Source organism: Pelmatolapia mariae, linkage group LG4, assembly GCF_036321145.2.
Source record: "Pelmatolapia mariae isolate MD_Pm_ZW linkage group LG4, Pm_UMD_F_2, whole genome shotgun sequence".
NCBI lineage: Eukaryota > Metazoa > Chordata > Actinopteri > Cichliformes > Cichlidae > Pelmatolapia > Pelmatolapia mariae.
In genome coordinates this window covers 33,399,748-33,406,707 of record NC_086230.1, presented here as the reverse complement: position 1 = coordinate 33,406,707, position 6,960 = coordinate 33,399,748, and the positions used below count along the sequence as shown (strand labels likewise).

The 6,960-nt window shown below is 38.8% G+C and overlaps 1 long non-coding RNA gene across 3 annotated transcripts; it reads left to right on the top strand.

Moving 5' to 3' along the window:
• The first annotated feature begins 609 nt into the window (after positions 1-609).
• On the top strand, positions 610-5,246 carry LOC134625630 (uncharacterized). Of its 3 annotated transcripts, none has more exons than XR_010093745.1 (5): positions 610-913; positions 2,043-2,147; positions 2,903-3,060; positions 3,499-3,557; positions 4,524-5,246. It is a non-coding gene; the product is annotated as an uncharacterized LOC134625630 (long non-coding RNA). The 3 variants fall into 3 exon arrangements; XR_010093746.1 differs by having other exon boundaries at positions 2,043-2,154; positions 3,502-3,557; XR_010093744.1 differs by having other exon boundaries at positions 2,043-2,154.
• Positions 5,247-6,960: the final 1,714 nt, after the last annotated feature.

The window sequence follows — 6,960 nt, the reverse complement described above, 5'->3', positions numbered from 1 at the left end:
CCTCATAACACATTTTGCTTATTATGTGTGAAACTTCCTGCTAAACTGATAAATATTTACCTTTTAACTGGGAGTTCATTAAATCTGATTGGCCCGTGTTGGGCTGTTTACTCGTGCAGGTGTTCGTCTTTGGTCCACAGCCCTCATCATCATCACAACCAAAACTTTGTGGCTTCTCTCCACATTTCTGAGCTCCATCTGGACCCTCCAGCTCTCCAAAAAAACAACCCATTTATCCTGCCGACGAGCAGCACCCCTGGGTGCTCCGTGAGCCACAGCACGCTGACACAGAGCCCCACCGGAGCCGAGACATATGGTTTAAAAATGCCAACACGTTCTCACTCCCAACTCGTCAAATGTGTGACGCATGGTCAGGCTCCCTCTGCTTCACTTATCGACGCGCAGGGTACCCCCCTGGCGTCGAGAATTGACGTGCAGGGTCCTCCTATTGAATCCTATACAGATCCCTAATCGTTGTTTATTGACGACAAGAGATTTCCGCGGAAGAGCCTGTTGTCCGTATATTTATATATTTCCAAAATCACATAGTGACGTGTACTGAACACAATATATTATATAATGTAAACAACTACCCGAGAAACAGCAGATACAGCAGATAAATTAATTATAGGCCATTACTTTTGTATCGTTTATTGCATTTATGGAGGGAGAGGTGTATGCTGGGTAATGGCACAGCTAGCGACCGGGTGACTTTATTCACCCGCTTCGGCTGTTATCAGTCCATACAATGGGCGTTATTAGCAGAAATCAGTCCCATAGATGTGGGCCATCCACCTGCTAGATTGTTCAGAAGCTTGTTATCATCCATCCAGATGGAGGATCAGTGACAGGAGCGTGGGAAGACTCCAGAATCCACTCTGGCTGGAATCCGGTGGATACAGCAGTGTTACAGGTAAGACCATTTAAACGGACAGCATTTATAGAATGACTATTAAAAGTCAGCGAGTGTCAATAATGTTAATGTGGTTATGTTAGTAATACACGGAGTGCTGATATAACAGCTTTAAGATGCATTTGTAGATATTATTACGTGTTTTACCGTCTTTATGGTGCTAGCTTAAAGTTACGGTGTAAACGTTAGCTTATATTGTAGTAAAGCTGTTACTGTTTAAACGATGTTGGGACAGAAATATTAGCTTCTGTCATGACTGATGAAGTTACTAGTTAATAAAGTTTCCAGTAAAGTGATTAATCGCAGCTACAGATTGACAGTAAATATCCCGATTAGCTTCAATTCATCTGTAATAAATATGTGCAAGTTTCAGTGCTTCGTTTAAACTGTATGATACTTATACTGACCCAGGGTCAGTGTAAAATACAATCCTAGCTGTGTGAACAAAGCCTGGCTCTTTTAATCCTGCATGACAAACCTCAGGATGCAGGTTCTTATTACTCTTTCCTGCTGGCACACCTGTCACACCTGAGAGTCAGCTAGAAACTTACAGTGACGTGGAACATCATGCAAAGACTGCCAGACTCTGTAATACTGTAAATGATCAGTGACTCAGGTTAACACTAAACTTTAAACAGTCCCTCTGTGTCTCTGTGTGTGCTGAACATCTGGAATCAGATTGAGTCAGGCTGCATTGACTGTGGGACTTTTCTGTGTTAAAAGCAGGTTGAAGACGGCTCAGAAACATTTGAAGATTAAAATTTAGCATTATGGCTGCTGGTGGTTTGTAAAGCCTTTACTCAGCTGTATTTTTGTTACTAATTTATGTTTGTTGTTTAACACAGATTTCAGAAGAGCAAAGATGAGCACTGTTGCTTAATCCTTAATAGTTTAACTGGATTGGAAATCAAAAAAATCCAGATTCTTCTTCCACAGAAGTTTCATTTGTCAGTGTGGGACTGCTGAGTCACCTGAAGAACTCATTTCATTCTCCACGATGTTGATTTACAGAAATGTTTCACAGGAACTGATTCCTCCCAAAGGGTGAACTAGTGTGTTTCCATAGATTATCTCTGTATGAATGTACTTCTTAAATGAAGGCAAGTGTTTGTCCTTTTTTGTTCCTCAGGTACAGTACGTGATATTAAGGGCAGGCGGTCATCACTGGGGGAAGACAAGAAGCAGACGTACTTCCAAGAGGGAGCTGCAGTGAGGACACAGCCTGGTCACTGAGGTCAGAGGTCAGAATCTGAAACAGTGCAGGTTTATATTCTAGTGGTTATAAAAAAATTGAAATGTATTTATAAAGAAACCTTTAAATAATATTTCAAATAATAGTCATAATTATGATTATTATTAGAAATATCAAACATTTAAGTGGATTTTCTGTTACACTTATTGTCTTACCCCTGCGATAACTGGCAGCCTGCCTTTGTCCTGTATCAGCTGGCGGCTTCATCCTCCCGCGACCTTGAATTGGATACATGAATTATATTGAATTGTATTCCAATTATGTAATCTCATCATTTACAAAATCAAGGTATCTAATCAAAATGTAAGTAATAATGTTAAAAATGGGAAAGCAGAAATAAGTGTGACATGAATGTAAATGTGTGAGCTGACATAGAGGACAGCTACATGTAGTCTGAAAAACCTTTGTTGTCAAGTTTGCAGGTCCATCAGCACGAGACATTCTTACATAGAAGAGACTGTTAAAGTCTCTAACTCAGTGAAGCATTATTGGTCCCGTCTGTTTGGATAAATATAGTAAGCTGATGTATTTCCATTTATTGACACATTTTCTTAAGTGCTTATCCAGTTCAGGATCACAGTGGAGCTGCAGCTGGATATGTTCAGTAAAGAAACCTTACAAAAGTTAACAATAAACCTGCATCTTTGTACGTTGTTGTCCACAGGATGAGAAAATCAAACTGGAAGACTGTGGAACATGTTAATAAATGTTTGTGTTTATCCCTGTGTCTTTCACAGGAGGCGCTGAAAGGTTTCCCTAATAGTTCCTGGTGAATCAAAGCAGAACCATAAAGGTTGCTGTACTGCATGATGGCCTTACCCCTGAGCAGTCATCCTGTTAAAGGAGGAACCAGTTAGAAGCTGTTTTCAAAGTAGCTGAGCAGATTTCATCTCAAGTAAGCGATTAACTGTTTGTTCATTTGTTCTGCCACTTAAAGAGCATTTAAGGACATCTTTTGAGTGTGTAGTTGAATTAATTCTACTGGCTCTCATGGTCATTTGTGATTATGGACATATTTTTCATGTTTTCAACCATTTAGTAAATTCTATCTATTTAGTAATATCTGTCAGCTATAAAATGTAATATAAATATAAATATAAAAATATCTAAATATCTCCTGCCCGTTATATTTTAATGATGTAAGACCAGACGTCTGTTATCGTGTTACATAAGCATTCCTCACATATCAATGAGATGCTGTACAGTACAATCCTACTGACACAGCAGAGGGATAACGACGGCTATTTAACATCGTTGCACAACACATTCGAGCTGCATGATGCAGACAAAGTGACTAAATCATCTTTTTTGTGGTTTATTGTCTTCAAACCAGCAGACAAAGCCAATGGCAGAAGATGTTTGGAGAAGAACTTCAGGCCGTGTACTGACAAGGTATTTTTTTTCTTGTTATCAAAAGACATTTGGAGTGACGGCTTCTACAACTGTGCTGAAGTAAAACTTACAGTCTAAGAAGTCACAGTGTTGATATTCAGCACAAAGAGAAAAGCTCACTTGTTTGAATTTATTTACAATCATAGTTTTTGTAAATTCTGACTGTAAACAGATTTTACAGCTTTGATGTTGTTTGACACTCGATATCAGGTGATGGTATTTAATTTAAAGGTTTCTATGTCCCAATGAGCCATTTACACTGACCAGTGTCAGTTTGACTGTAACACATTCATTATTTAGATTCAGCATTTCTAAGAGAAATAACTGAATGTAAAAATGGCAGCCCTCAGGCCGGGTTTAATTGATAGAGATATATGCATGCATTATGAAATTTATGTATCCCAGATCATTTTTATTCATCTAGTCCTGGCAGACCCACCCCTTCCTCCCAAGTTAACTGCAACCCAAAAGAACTAGTGGGGCTATTTACACACTCACAACCAGTGTGGGGTAAAAAGAGCCACCAAAAACCTGTCAGCCTGCACAGCTACAGATGTGCTAAAAGCTAAAAGAGTTAGAACCTCTGCTTATGGAGAAACTTTCTAAGCCTAACAGAGAACAGGTACTCCTGCCCAAATAACCCCACATGATATAACCCCACATACAGCCCAGCCATAAAGTGAACCAAGTCATTTAGTGAAAGACAGCATGGGACCAAATGCATGTAACCAGGCTGCACCAACCTAACATTTCTTCCTCCTGAATTAAATGAATGAATGGATGAAAGTTAAATGACTACAAACCTAAAGCCACTAGTTCCCACACTGGAGTTCCCTGACACTGTGTTAACTGTACTGAGCTTGTATCAACAGTTGTAACAGGCTAAGCTACGTGAGAGACTGCATTGAGTGATTGTTTCTATCTTAATGGTTTCAGCTCAGATGTTCTGCTTTTTCCTTTCTGTAGATCAAAGCAGCCCGTGCTCTTTCTGCTTCCATTTTGATGGCAAGAAGAAGAAGAAGAAGAAGAAGACTTCAGCGAAGTGGCGTTTATGGTCTCAGTGGACAGTCATGGTCACATACTGCATGTGGTTTTAAAAGCAACATGTCTGTTCACCACAACAATTGAGATGTGTAATATCAGTGCAGCTACGGTTTGTTCTTGAACATCAGTTCTGTTTTCTACTTTGACCACTTAGACCAAAAAAGTGTTGTTTTCAGATTCTTTCTTTTAAATCTGTAAAGCACCTGTTCATTTTTTATTACAATTAGTTTCACATAAATAGTAGTGTTTCCTTTATGGTCTTTTAATGCTTACACTAGACTGTACACGTCTACATTTGAGACATTTCTGTTACCTATTTATGAGACTGGGCTGCTTGACTACAATTTGGAAATGGATGCAAAATCACACGGATCGTGCTATTGTTTGTTATTTAATAAGATTCAATTCAATTCAATAAAACTTTATTGATCCTGAAGGTTGACCCCGAGGGAAATTTGGGTTAAGGCCAACACAGGACGTGTCTGACTAAGCAAAGATGAATCTGATCCCATTTCTACCTGTCTCTATTGTTTCAACTGTAATTGTCAGGATATATATTTATTCCAGCTCTCACAGGGCAAAGGAATGACTCAGACGTGTCAAATGTTCTTTGACTTGATAAACAATTTGAAGTTCACAATTTTCTTACAAATAAAACTCTAATGACAAACATGAACAGCTGTGGTTATTTCTGAGACAAGATTTTTTTGAATGTGTTCACATTTAGACAGTGTGCATTTGTATGCTGAAACTGTAATGGTGAACCTGAGGTGATGGTCAACAGAAGGCAAATATATTTAAATATAAAACAATATTGAAGTAATGTCTTTACCCTCTGCAGCGCGTGGACGCTGTGCACACAATCGCCTTATTCACTGTAGTAAACATGCACCGCTAGCTCACGTGACTGACTGTCTCCATGGTTACATCGTGTATTATTAGCTATGCAAACAGCTTCCAAAGATACCGCCATATCTCTGCAGCTGTAACACTTTCACACTTTACAAATCATTTCACGTTTTTGATAGTTATGAAGACAGAATATGTTTTTAAAGTCATGCTAGGCGGTTGCTGTGGTGGTTGCTGTGGACTAGGGTAGACCGCGCGTCCGATTCCTGTTGTTAGCTGTCCGCCGTAGGAAGGCTGCGTTCCGTTTAGAAGTAGCGACAGTCTGCCGTAACTCGAACTCAAACCCCGCTTTGTTCTGTAATTAAAGGGCTTTTACAGCCGTTCATTACACACACGCACACACACATAAAGCACTTTGCCTCACCATGAGAATGCAACTTTACTAAAACCTTTAAAGTATCTGATATAGGATAGAAAAATGAAGCAACCAGAGATTTAATGATGAAGACTCTGGGTTCTGTAGTTCACGTTTTACAGTCCTGAATGACTCACTGCACATCCAAATAATTTATTGAAGAGGAGTTTAGAATGCACTTTACATTTAGACTGTTGCTGTTTAATTTTTTTACATTGTTACGATGTCATGAATAAGGTTCACCTGCTGGGGGTTTGATGGATCAGCTGGACAATACAGTCAAAGACTTCATCCATCATATGCAAGAATCCTAGTTGGATTTTTGTTTTCACTCATATTTTAGAACCAAATATTGAAAACAACTGTGACAGACTGGATACCTGGTCAAGGTGTACATTACCTTTCACTCAAGCATCCCGGGACAGAGCCCTGCCCCACCATGAGCCTGGGTGGATACGTAGTTATAATATAAAATGACTGATACTGAACATGAATATTTCATGAAAATCAAATTATAATATGAATTCCTAGGTGTTTGTTATATCCAGCAAGAGTAATATTGATTACATATGTCTGAATTGCTAACCCTAACCCTAACCCTAGCTCAACAGACCACAATGCCCTGGACTGTCACTATTATTACATGCTGTGAACAGAAGTAGCTTTGATCACAGTTTATGTTGTAAAAGAGAAGGAATACTGAAAAAAAGATCTACATTGTGATATTATTTCTTCCAAACTGACCAGAAACATGCTTATCAGACTCTCACAGCACAGGATCAGACTCACTGTGCATGACGGCTCAGGCCAATAATGTCTGTTAGATTGTCAGTTGTTTAGTATACTTCTGTACAGTTAGGGTCACCATCTCTATTTCAGTATAATTAATATACAGAAAACACTAAAAGTTGGTTGTCTTCCAATATTCTAGCATAATTAAAAAACTTTGACTTTGTTAGTACATATTGTTACAGTCCTAATGCCAATATGATTCTTCATAACTCCTGCTTTGAAATACTGAGCTTTAAAATTTACCCGATGAAAGATAATTTACAGTAGCAGTCTGTCAGGATAATTCTGACTATAAGATCACTG